This window comes from Schistocerca nitens, chromosome 5, assembly GCF_023898315.1.
Source record: "Schistocerca nitens isolate TAMUIC-IGC-003100 chromosome 5, iqSchNite1.1, whole genome shotgun sequence".
Lineage (NCBI taxonomy): Eukaryota > Metazoa > Arthropoda > Insecta > Orthoptera > Acrididae > Schistocerca > Schistocerca nitens.
The window spans coordinates 791,361,030-791,374,505 of record NC_064618.1 but is presented as its reverse complement, the minus strand read 5'-3'; positions in this window follow the sequence as shown (position 1 = coordinate 791,374,505).

Genomic DNA, 13,476 nt, shown 5'->3' with positions numbered 1-13,476 from the left:
TGCGTGGCCTCTCTCCTGGATAAGAAGTGCAGCGTGAGAAAGCGCGGCCTGTGTGGCGACGCCCGCAGTCCACTAGGCGCGTGGTGTACACCCTGTCTGTGATTTTTTTACAATTCTTCAACAATCATACGAAATACTGAAAATTAAGTTTTTGATGCCCCTAGACGCCGTTAGATGGCCACCCTGAAATGGCGACTGGGTGACCCTGTGACGGTTTTAGACTCTTTTGGGTACAAAATCCTATTTTTCTTCATAATGACCACACTATTACGCCCGCTTACTGGGATGGCCTATAGGCCCGCATGCTACCACTCTACTGCTCGACGTCTGACCCAATGTCTCGCTGCATCAGTAACTTCCCCATCATCCACATATTGACTCTCGAGGAGTTCATCCTTCATTGGGCCAAACGGATGGAAGTTGGAAGGTGCGAGATCCTGGCACGCGTGAGATCTGACAGGTGTGCGTGATTCACCGTGCTTTATTCACTGTCAGATCTCCGTATGCATTCTGGAAGCGCCAATGAATATCTGCGATGCTCTGGTTTTCCGCCAATGGAAACTCAGTGACAGCTCACTGCTTGAAACGCACCTCCGTAACAGACGCCATTTTGAAGGCTGCGTATAGTGCAGCCACCTTTCAGAACTTCCTGAAACTGCCAAGTGTAGAAGTATGAAACCGGAATTTGGCTGCAATAATTACACGTATGTTATCTGAAACTGATGAACAATGTTGTTGTTGTTGTAGTCCTGAGACTTGTTTGATGCAGCTCTCCATGCTTCTCTATCCTGTGCAAGCTGCTTCATCTCCCAGTACCTACTGCAGCCTACATCCTACTGAATCTGCTTAGTGTATTCATCTCTTGGTCTCCCTCTACGATTTTTACCCTCCACGCTTCCCTCCAGTACTAAATTGGTGATCCCTTGATGCCTCAGAACATGTTCTACCAACCGATCCCTTCTTCTACTCCAGTTGTGCCACAAACTCCTCTTCTCCCCAATTCTATTCAATACCTCTTCATTAGTTATGTGAGCTACACATCTAATCTTCAGCATTCTTCTGTAGCACCACATTTCGAAAGCTTCTATTCTCTTCTTGTCTAAACTATTTATCGTCCGCGTTTCACTTCCATCCATGGTTACACTCCATACAAACGACTTCCTGACACTTAAATCTATACTCGATGTTAAGAAATTTCTCTTCTTCAGAAACGCTTTCATTGCCATTGCCAGTCTACATTTTATATCCTCTGTACTTCGACCATCATCAGTTACTTTGCTCCCCAAATAGCAAAACTCCTTTACTACTTTTAAGTGTCTCATTCCCTAATCTAATTCCCTCAGCGTCACCCGAGTTAACTCGACTGCATTCCATTTCCTCGTTTCGCTTTTGTTGATGTTCATCTTATATCCTCCTTTCAAGACACTGTCTATTCTGTTAAACTCCTCTTCCAAGTCCTTTGCTGTCTCTGACAGAATTACAATGTCATCGGCGAACCTTAAAGTTTTTATTTCTTCTCCATGGATTTTAATTCCTACTCCGAATTTTTCTTTTGTTTCCTTTATTGCTTGCTGAATATACAGATTGAATAACACCGGGAAGAGGCTACAACCCTGTCTCACTCCCTTCCCAACCACTGCTTCCCTTTCAGTTTTCTTCAAAATAATCGCCATTGCTATTGATACATTTCTCCCATCTCTCCGGCAGACTATGAATGGCACGCCAAAAAAACAGTTCTTCTTTTGAAGCGAACCGGTCAGAAAGCCATTTTCGTACATTTTCATACGAATTGAAGCGATGTTCAGCGAGAACGTTTTCCAGTGATGCAAACAGATGATAGTCGGACGAAATCAAGTATTTCCCAACTGAACGCCTCTATCGTTTCCCTGACCCGTTTTGCTGTGTTTGTTAGGGCGTTATCATGCAGCAATATGTCTTTGTGTTGCCTTTATCCATATTTCGGTCGTTTTTCACGTAATGCTCGATTTAAATCGATCATTTGCTGTTGGTAACGATCAGTGTTAGCGGTTTCACCAGGTTTTAGCAGCTCATAATAGATGATACCCTTCCCACCAAACACAGAGCATTGTCTTCTTTCCTAAGCGATTTGGTCTTGCAGTAGATGTCGATGGCTTGCTTGGATTCACCCATGATTTATGACGCTCGGAATTCTCAAAATATATCCATTTTTCATCAAATGTCACTATTCGATGAAGAAACGACTTTCTTTTGTATCTGGCGAGCAGTATTTCACAGCATTTCACAAGTGTCTCTCGATTCGCTTGCTGTTTTTCTTTCAGCTCATGCGGAACCCGTTTTCCCGCTTTCTGCACCTTTCCGATAGCTCTGAACCAAAAAAGGGCTTTCTGCGTCACATTCAATTGTTCCGCGAATTACTGTTGAGTTTGAGTATGATCTTCATCCAATAAGGCCTGCAATTCGTTGTCTTAGAACTTTTTCGGTTGTTTCCAGCGCTCGTAGTTTCTCACGTCAAGATCACCATTATCGAATTTTTTGAACCACTCGAAACACTTTGTTTTCCCAAGAGCATGTTCGCCGAAAGCTTCGACAAGCATTCGATGCGATTCTGCAGCAGTTTTCTTCAAATGATAACAAAAAAACCAATGCTGTCAGCAAATCGTAGTTCGTAGGCACTAAAACTCGACATGTTTATGGGTCTGAAACAGATACCGATGTATGGAACTTGGGTTGCAGTGTGTTGACATTCGTCGTGAGCCATTACAGGAAGCAGATGGCGCTGCAGGCGCGGTATCACGGGCCATATACTGACGGCTAGCACCATCTATAGGAAAATTCCGGTTTCATACTTCTACACATGGTATAGGCGCCGAGGCGAGAATATTCCATTGTGCTGCACAAAAAAATTTCGCAATTTTTTCAACAGAAACTAGCCAAGAAAAAAAGTATGGCATTTCTTATCGAGCTGTCCTCGTAGATTAGCTTAGTCGTAGTGGGTCTCTAATTTTCAAAGTTAACACATCTACATCTACAGCAATACTCCGTAAGCCAGCTAACGGTGTGTGGCGGGAAGTAATTCTGGTATCCCTTGCTGATTCCCCTTTCCCTGTTCCAATCGCGAATAGCGCGTGGAAAGCATGAGTGACGGCAAGCGTCCATATTAGCTCCAATTTCTAAAACTTTCCCGTTGTGATCATTTTGTGAGATGTCTGTGGGAGGAAGAAATGTATTGTTCCATTCTTCCCGGAAAGTGATCTCTGGAAATCTCAATAGTAAACCTCTCTGCGAAACGCAACAATCTCTTGTAAGGTCTCCCACTGCAGTTTCTTGAGCATCTTTGCAACGCTATCGTGTCGAATAAACGACACCGTGAAGAAACGTGCCGCTCTTCGTTAGATCTTCTCTCTCTCTCTCTTCTATCAGTCCTACCTAGTAAGGCTCCCAGACTGATAAAGAAATACTCAAGAACCGGTGGAACAAGCGCATGGCAGTTTTCCACATCCTCCTAGGTGAATACCGGGCTGATCCCCACGTCCCGCCTCAGTTCCACGACTCGCAGAAATTTGAAACACATTCACACTATTTCACGATTTACCCTAGACGCAGACAGCTGGGGTACACTACTACCGTCCCGGGGGGTATGGGGTGGCGGCAGGAAGGGCATCCGGCCACCCCTTGAAGTAACCCTGCCGACCCTGCGCACAATGCGGGATAAAGGCGGTAGCAAAAGAAAGACAGAAAGTAAGAAAAGAACCGGTGGAACACGCGCATGTTAAGCCACCACCTTCGTAAATTAATTACGTTTTCTTTTAAGATACTTCCTATGAATTCAGTCTGGTATCTGTTTCTCCCACTACTTGTTTCATGTGGTCTTTCCACTTAAGGTCGCTCTGGATACTTTCTCATGGTTACGGTAGATACTGTTGCCAGCAACTTGTCCTCAATAGTGTAGTTGTACAGTAGTAAATTTCTTTTCCTATATATGCGCGACATTTGTTTACGTTCAGGGTCAACTGTCAGAACTGCACCATTCATCAATTCTCTGCAGGTCATTCTGCAAATCGATACTGTCTTCTGGCGTTTCTACTTTGTTGTAGACAACAGCATCATCTGCGAACAGTCTTAAGGAGCTTCTGACGCATTCTACTCGATCATTCATATACAATTGAGCAGTAACGGTCCTATCGTACTTCCTTGAGATACTTCGGAAATTACCTTCATCTGTCTATTTTATTCCGTGTGTTTTACGTTTATTTATTAAGATATTGTGTTTGTGATGGACACATCGGCGATCATTACCTGCGTGATTGTAATCTAGTGGATAACATTTTTAATAGTGAAATTCTGTGGTCGTCGGGTGATGGAGACGACTATTCTAGGTTTGACTACGGAAATCAACTTTAGCTAGTCGCAAAATAACAGCAAGTATTATGCCAGTATTTTCAATAGCAATTTGTTTTCAGATTGTTATAAAGGTTATCAACGTGATCTCTGCCGCATCTGCTTATAAGACATCTATTCATGAAGCGAAGATTACTGCTTCATGATTCAAAGAGATTTAAATTAATTTACTATGCTGATCAAAGTGCCTTCATCTACACCATCCAAAGTAGTGGCTCGATTTCGTGCCAGTTCACTTTCCTCAAAAAACCTTCTGACCGATTTTTGTCATTTATTTATTTAGCGAATGGGTTACAGGAATCTGGTGTAATATATAAAAATAATATGTGTAAAACGAAGTGATAAAATTTCACAATGTAGACACAAGGATAATGCAGAGCATACTAATAGTATTTATAATTTTAAAGTTTAGACCATTAATCCAGTCCAGTGAAAAGTTCAAAGCTTCAAAGAAATCACGTTTTTCTCCAGACTATGCTGTAGGGCGGCATTCGTTGACGATGTGGGCAACAATCTGACGAGGTTCTCCGCAGTCGCAATTCGGTGATTCGGCTATTTCCCATTTGTAAAATGAGTCACGACAGATGCCATTTGACGTTCTCATTTAGTTGAGTGTTTTCCATACGTGGTGAGGCAGTTCCATTAGTGTTTTTGGCGAAGTAGTGTCGATGGTGGATGGAGCTTGAGCTGGTTTCAGAGATTCCCAACGTTCTCTCCACATGTCGTTAGTTTTGATACTGTTCCTCAGAAGTGGTTGTCCTAACGGTAGTGGCGGAGATCTAAACATTCGCTTCTGGAGAGCAGTTTTAGGCAGGTCACTGTGCAGTTGAAGGTGCAGACTGGCTACTATTTTGTTGTATTCCGTAACCAATCTCCCCTCTCTTCGAAAATATAAGGAGGGATACGGCTCAAAACAGGCAGCCAAAATGGCTCAGAGCACTATGGGACTTAACTTCTAAGGTCATCAGTCCCCTAGAACGTAGAACGACTTAATCCTAACTAACCTAAGGACAACACATACATCCATGCCAGAGGCAGGATTCTAACCTGCGACCGTAGCGGTCGCGCGGTTCCAGACCGTAGCGCCTAGAACCGCAAGGCCACTTCGGCCGGCGACGAGAACAGTCAGGTCCCACCGCCCAGACCATTCCCCGAGAAGGCTGACTGACACCTCATGCCAAGGAAGGGGATGCTTTTTAAGCCTCCACTAATTATTCTCATGGTCTCATTCAGTTGATGTCAATTTTCTACAGGTGGTGGTTCTTTAACCAGACTGGAACATAGTATTCGGCAACTGAATACACAAGACTAAGTGCTGATGTTCTGAGGGTGGTTGCGTTCGCTCTCCAAGTGATATCTCACAGTTTATGTAGTATCTTGCTCCTGGTGTTGAGTTTTGCTGCAGCGTTTTCTAGATGCTTCTTAGAAGATAGTGTTCGATCCATTGTTATCCCTAAACATTTTGGGAAATGATTATAGCGAACTGATTTATTGTTGAAGTCTATTTTGGACTTAAGACGTGCTTGTTTATTACTGAGGAGAAAGCACAATACTCCAGTTTCGGTGTTGTTTGGAATTAGTCTCCGGTCAGCTAGGTAGCTCCCCAGCTTCCGATATGATATTGCTGCTTTCCTCGGTAAGGGCAAGGTCGTCGGCATATATAAACATTTTAGATGTCGTATTTGAAACATCCGAAATACATAGATTAAACAAGACCGGAGTGAGTACTGAGCATTGAGGGAGTCCATTATTTAAATGTCTCATTTTACTCCTTTTGTTACCTATTATTAATTGGAAAGGTCTGCCGGAGAGCATATTATTTATTACAAATGTTATTCGGCCGCATGATACCACATACATACCGTGTCGTATGATGCAGTCAAGTCATTATACACACTGCGGTTTTCAACCGTTTTCGAAACCCAACTGCAGTATAAGTCATTAGGCTGAGTAACTCTTCGACACAACTGCGATGGGGTCTGAATCCAACCTGGTCAACGGGAATGTGTTCTGATATCAGTGGACCTATTCACTCTAGAATCATTCTTTCTAGGAATTTGTAACATGAACCCAATAGAGCTATAGTGCGTTAACTTTCAGGTAGGTTTTCTAGTTTGTTAGTTTCCAGCACTACGATGACTTTCAATCTTTGTACTCCTTAGGGGTACGTCCTGTTAGTAGGATGTCAGAAAAAAAAAATTGCTTAGCCATGTTCTTGTACATTTTCCAGAGTTTTTGAGGAATTTGAGGTGGTTTTCATCAAATTCAGGAGCTAGTGCTTCATTTATATCATCGACAGTATATGTCCTGGAGTATACAGGGTGAGCTGTCATTGCTTGACGGCGTATTTTCAGTTGTGTTGTTTATTACACGGAACTGAAATCTGGTCCGCCGATATCTCTTGAGATTGGCATACGTGTAGGAAGGAACACCTAGTTCCTTAAGGAGGCTCCAAACTTTCCTAACTGATTTTTTAAAGTTCACGTTGCTGGTTGTTTGTTTCTACTTTTTACGACGTTCTCAACCTGGACGATTGAGGAGCTCGTCAGCTACTTAATTGTCTCTGCTCTTCCGAAGCTCTTGGTAAAGCCTCTCTGTGCCATCATTACATCCCGGAATGAGGTGTGTGCCGTTTAGCTATTGTTATAACGAGTTTGACAAATCTGCAGTAGTTGCCGACTTTTAGAAGGATCCTTCGGATGACGGTGTCCAGATGAGTAGAAAATTTGTCCCACTGGGCCTTCCAAAAACGTACCTAGGCCTTGGTGCAGGAGGGATAATAGGAAATTGAATTCCAATTCTTCCAGAATTCTTCTTGAAACTGGAGTCGGATGGTTTTGAGAGTACTCTGAGGCAGCGCAGAGGTCTGGATTCGTGTCTGTGTTCCTTGCGGCTGATCTGAAAGAATTATGTTCTTTGGCATCAAAAATTAGATTAAGATTATTGGAATCAATCTGAACCAAACTTGGTGCACATATAACTGTCAGGCGGCAATCGCTATGGGGGTAAGAACCACCTACCTATCAAAAGGATGGGGGTGAAAAACAAGCACAGTCAGCGTCGCGAGAATTCCCATGCTTTATTCACCCAATATTTGACAATGAGAGCTCTTATCGACTTACAACAAACTTTACACATAATTTTAAACCTTTTCAAAACTTTTTCTCGCTGGTAACCCCTGAAAAATGATGAAAAGAGAAATGTTTATCGCTTATACTTTCTCGCTGTTCGTGCAATAAAAGCACCACATGAGGCACGATCTTATAACGTATTACTTTTTTACTACTAACTGTATTCACGATACATTTTGCGGACACCACTGAATGTAAGCGCAAAATTATGTCATTGTACGACGCTTAGTTCCGCAGGTAAGTTGTCATAGAAAATGAGATGCGTGAAAAACTGCCGCATCATGCATGACGTTTACATTTATTACATCCTTACTACTAAGTCCATTCGCAGTAAAGATCGCAGACAACAGCTAAATATGCCGCTGAATGTACCTACAATATTGTACCACTGTACGACTCACAGTTCAGGAGATATGACGTCATAAACATTAAGGACAAGGGCAGGGAACCAACGTTTGCGAATGTGTATTAACTGAATTGCGGACCAGGGTTCGTAATTCTGTCTTAAGAGCCATTATTGTCAATTTTAAAGTTCTGACATATATACCGTTTGTGGGCTTCACTAATATAGTAATGTAATTTTTATATTTTGGCTGTATATGCCACTGTGCGTAACTCTCTCGGCGTAAGCGCCACCTGCCTTTTTGATGTATAACTACATTAATTGTACCAAGGTTCCCATACTGTTATAACGGGAGTGCTAAACGCTTTCCTTCTTTTCATTGTTACTTTACCTAAGGACGTTATTAATACTGATAATTTACACGTTGCTTTTGTACGCCAATTGGCACATGGTTCGCGCCACGGGCGCCACCTGCCCTGGTCGCAGAGTAACTACGCTGGCCGATTACACTTAGTCGGTTGTGAGCTCTGCAAGATCCATGTACTAATTCATATTTACGTGACAAACCCTATTTCTAGGGCTATATTTTAATTTTGACAAATGGATCTACGCCGACATTTGTAAAAACGGTGATGGTACATAAGTCCTTACTAATGTAAAATTGTAAGTACCAGTCGTCGTTCTCATATTTCTGTAATGCAAGAGCTCTCCAATTTACATTAAAATCTATTCTTGACTTAAGTTTCATACTTTTCTAATGGAAGCTATGATGCTCATTGTTTTTAGGCCACCTTCTAAAGAAGACAAATTTAAATTTGTTGAAACCTAGATAAAGAATTCTTTATCCATTGCAACTGGTCGCCAGTTTATAATTTTATTATAAGAGGAATATCTGGTCAGGCAAACAATCTCACCACTAGGTGACGTTAGTAACAGTAGTGGCTGTGAGTTCGGGCATAATCATATGAGTAATGCTTAAAAAACATTTTATCTACATCTACATACATACTCTGCAATCCACCATACGGTGCGTGGCGGAAGGTACCTCGTACCACAACTAGCATCTTCTCTCCCCGTTCCACTCCCAAACAGAACGAGGGAAAAATGACTGCCTATATGCCTCTGTACGAGCCCTAATCTCTCTTACCTCATCTTTGTGGTCTTTCAGCGAAATGCAAGTTGGTGGCAATAAAATTGTACTGCCGTCAGCCTCAAATGCTGGTTCTCCAAATTTCCTCAGTAGCGATTCATGAAAAGAACGCCTTTCCTCCAGAGACTCCCACCCGAATTCCTGAAGCATTTCCGTAACACTCGCGTAATGATCAAACCTACAAGTAACAAATCTAGCAGCCCGCCTCTGAATTGCTTCTATGTCCTCCCTCAATCCGACCTGATACGGATCCCAAACGCTAGAGCAGTACTCAAGAACAGGTCGTGTTAGTGTTTTATAAGCGGTCTCCTTTACAGATGAACCACATCTTCCCAAAATTCTACCAATGAACCGAAGACGACCATCCGCCTTCCCCACAACTGCCATTACATACTTGTCCCACTTCATATCGCTCTGCAATGTTACGCCCAAAAATTTAATCGACGTGACTGTGTCAAGCGCTACACTACTAATGGAGTATTCAAACATTACAGGATTATTTTCCCTATTCATCTGCATTAATTTACATTTATCTATATTTAAAGTTAGCTGCCATTCTTTACACCAATCACAAATCCTGTCCAAGTCATCTTGTATACTCCTACAGTCACTCAACGACGACACCTTCCCGTACACCACAGCATCATCAGCAAACAGCCGCACATTGCTATCCACCCTATCCAAAAGATTATTTATGCAGATAGAAAACAACAGCGGACCTACCACACTTCACTGGGGCACTCCAGATGATACCCTCACCTCCGATGAACACTCACCATCGAGGACAACGTACTGGGTTCTATTACTTAAGAGATCTTCGAGCCACTCACATACTTTAGAACCAATCCCATATGCTCGTACCTTAGTTAGGAGTCTGCAGTGGGGCACCGAGTCAAACGCTTTCCGGAAGTCAAGTAATATGGCATCCGTTTGATACCCTTCATCCATGGTTCGCAAGATATCATGTGAGTTGCGTTTCGCAGGAGCGATGCTTTCTAAAGCTGTGGTGATGCATGGACAGCAACTTCTCTGTCTCAAGGAAATTCATTATATTCGAACTGAGAATATGTTCGAGAATGCTGCAACAAACCGATGTTAAGTACATTGGTCTGTAATTTTGAGGATCCGTCCTTCTACCCTTCTTATATACAGGCGTCACCTGCGCTTTTTTCCATTTGCTCGGGACTTTACGTTGGGCAAGAGATTCGCGATAAATGCAAGCTAAGTAAGGAACCAATGCAGTAGAGTACTCTCTGTAAAACCGAATTGGAATCCCATCAGGACGTGGCGATTTATTTATGTTCAACCCATCCAGCTGCTTCACAACCCCAGGGATGTCTATCACTATGTCCTCCATACCATACGGAAAACTATACGAGACTCAAACGGTGGTATGTTTCTACGATTATACGTATAAAACTTTTTAGTGAAGGGAGTGTATTTGTTCTTAACAAGGCTGTCGTAGTTGTTAATGTCGTAGTTGTTAATAAACGGATAGCACTTTAACTAACAAGGCTGGTTCTGCTACGACAAATGTATGTCGTATGACGATATGCCTGATCTCATAGGCGTTGGTGTTACTATCGCCCATTACTGGTGAGGCGGTTTACGTTGTTCAATGTGGAACTGCCTGTCTCAGTTGCGCAGTGATGGTGTTGTGGAGTGCGAAGTGACAAGATACTCCGTATTGATTTTGGCAGGTATATCCTCAGCTTTATTACGTTTTGCGATGTTCTCCTTTTACTGTCTTGTCTGCTATGTTATGTGGCCTTGGTTGACTAGTGGGTAAAGCACTGGACTCTGGACTTCAAGATCTTGGGTTCAACCCTGGATACTGGCGGCGATCTTTCCTCGTTCCAGTCCCTGCAGAACAGTTCCACATCCAGTCAGCCTGCTGTCAGATAATTACCGACGATTTTTCCCGGGGATAAAAAGGTGGCTGGGGCGATGGGATTACAACCCTATCCCCCCCAGCGGCTCGGCTAAGGAAAGACTTCACTCCACCTACGATCAGGCTAATTGCCAAGTCACGGGCTGGCACCACAGATTTACAGATGGCATTATCCCGAAAGCGTCATGAGGCGAGACGCGATCACACGGAGCCCTCAGAAGTCCAAAAGAGGGGCAGCCCAGGAACTTTAACTTTCTCGAAAACGTTGTGGCGTGTTCTGAAACGACGCCTGCACATAGAGCCTTACAAGTTGCAGTTACTGCAAGAACTGCGTCCCGGCGACCTTAACAAAAGTGTACTAATTTTGCATTTCAATTCTCCAGGATATAGCAGAGGACACTTTTTCCGAACGACTCATCTTTTCGGATGAATCGAAGTTTCATCTATCGGGTGAAGTAAACAGTCATAATGTATGAATTTGTGGGGGTCACAGAACCTTAGCGTCATCGTCGAAAGTGAATGACACTCACCCAACCGGAATGTGTTCTGCACCTTTTGTGTTCACAAAGTTTATGGACCTATCTTTTGTTTTGCAGAGGCTACAGTGACAGGAATGTCATGCCTGGACAAACTTTGTTGTTTCCTCAACTTCACGAACATTCCATTGATTTAATTTTTATGCATGACGACTTGAGGAGCGGTGTTGTGTTAACATTATCCCGCAGAATTGGAAGGGAAAATGTGGGCAACAAGATCTTGTTCATTGCTTTTGGCCTCCTAGGTCACCAGACCTCACACCTTGCGCTATTGTTTTGTGCAGGTACATAAAAAACAGAGTCTTTGTCCCACCTATGGCAGCTACTCTTCAAGCCCTGAGAAATCGAATTCTTGAAGCTGTCGATTCAATAGACAGGGAACTGTGAAACATTCCCTTATTTGATTTTCAAACAGCTGAGCAGAACTGAACGTGCTCAGACATTTCTCACTTTACTTATTCTGATCATCACTAAATTGACACACAATATTTTTAGCGCAACGCAATCTGACCTTCAATAATCCCTACAAAAGAATGGCCCTGACTAACAATAACTATACCTTTCATGAATCACTTACCTCAGAAAAATCTTCGTTACTCAAACTACTGCAATACAGCGAGTGCCACTACTGCCAGCTAAATAAAAGATTCTAACTACTGAAGTCACTAACTACTGATAGGCATAGTTAGCAAACGAAAGATTGTGATAAAGAACAAACAATGTATTTACCTCAATAGTGTTCAAAAGTCATTTTATATATATATATATCAGTTCATGGCATCCAGTCTTACAAATTTACTGCCTCTGATGGACACACGTCCAGATCATCCGCTCTCAAAACTCCGCCATCTCTCTCCCCACATCCACCACTGCTGGCGGCTCACCTCCAACTGCGCAACGCTACGTGCTGTTAACAGCCAACTGCACACCACTACAATAGCGAATATTACAACAATGCTAACCAGCCACAGACTGCACACAGCACAGCCAGTGATTTTCATACAGAGCGCTACGTGGTGTTACCAATATAAAAACCTAAACAGCCTACTTACAACTGTGGATCTGTGTCTAGAATGATATGGACTACCGTTCGATGTTTCTGAAGCAACGCATTATGCTTGTGTTGAATGTATGGCAGAGCGTCTTTGAGAACATAAAACTCTATCCAGCGACATAGTTTGTCTTTCGTAGTTTCTTCTAACAAAGAATTGAAATCTATTCTTTCTTTTTGAATCACTCTGTACAGGAGCCACTGATATGATGTACAGACAACTGGAACATTTGATTGATATTATTTCTGAAGTACTAATAGACTGGAGAGAAGATTTAATATATATACTTAATTTGAACCTCTTCAAGTCAGACACAGATATAATATTGTCATAACTGCATTCATGAAAACGTTGTTACAATGACTGTGTACAGCCTGTCACAACTAGCTACCGCGTTCCTGTGGTGCTCATTATGCTCAGCTGCCGACATTATAGAACAGTCCTAAACATTTCTTTTCGTGAGCTAATGTTTTTCACGTTCTTACTGATCAGTAGCTTATGATTCCAGCCTCAGTTTATTTTGTATTGTTCTCTGTTGTCTTTTGGGCACAGTGGTTAGGTCGGTTTATAGGATCCTGTATTGATCTTGATAGCACATTAAATCACTTTTCTTTACAAGTTTATCTGACGATTTATTGCCATAAAGGGCGCTGTGGCCCCTTACCTACAGGAATATAGCGGCTTTGTGCATGTCTTGTAACCGAAAACTCTGCTTAACTGTTTGATCATAAAATGGTTGTTTTCCCAATGCCTCATATGGCTGTTTAGCCTCATCAAAGCCCAATGCGAATCTAATAATAGCATGAGTCTTTCCTTCGTACACTGCACCGCGGACTTCAGGCCTTCTACTATAGTTGGCGGCCATCTAGTCATGAAGGATGATTCTTCAGGCAGTTTCAAGTAACATAGACTACTGGCCATTAAAATTGCTACACGACGAAGATGACGTGATACAGACGCGAAAATTAACCGACAGGAAGAAGATACTGTGAT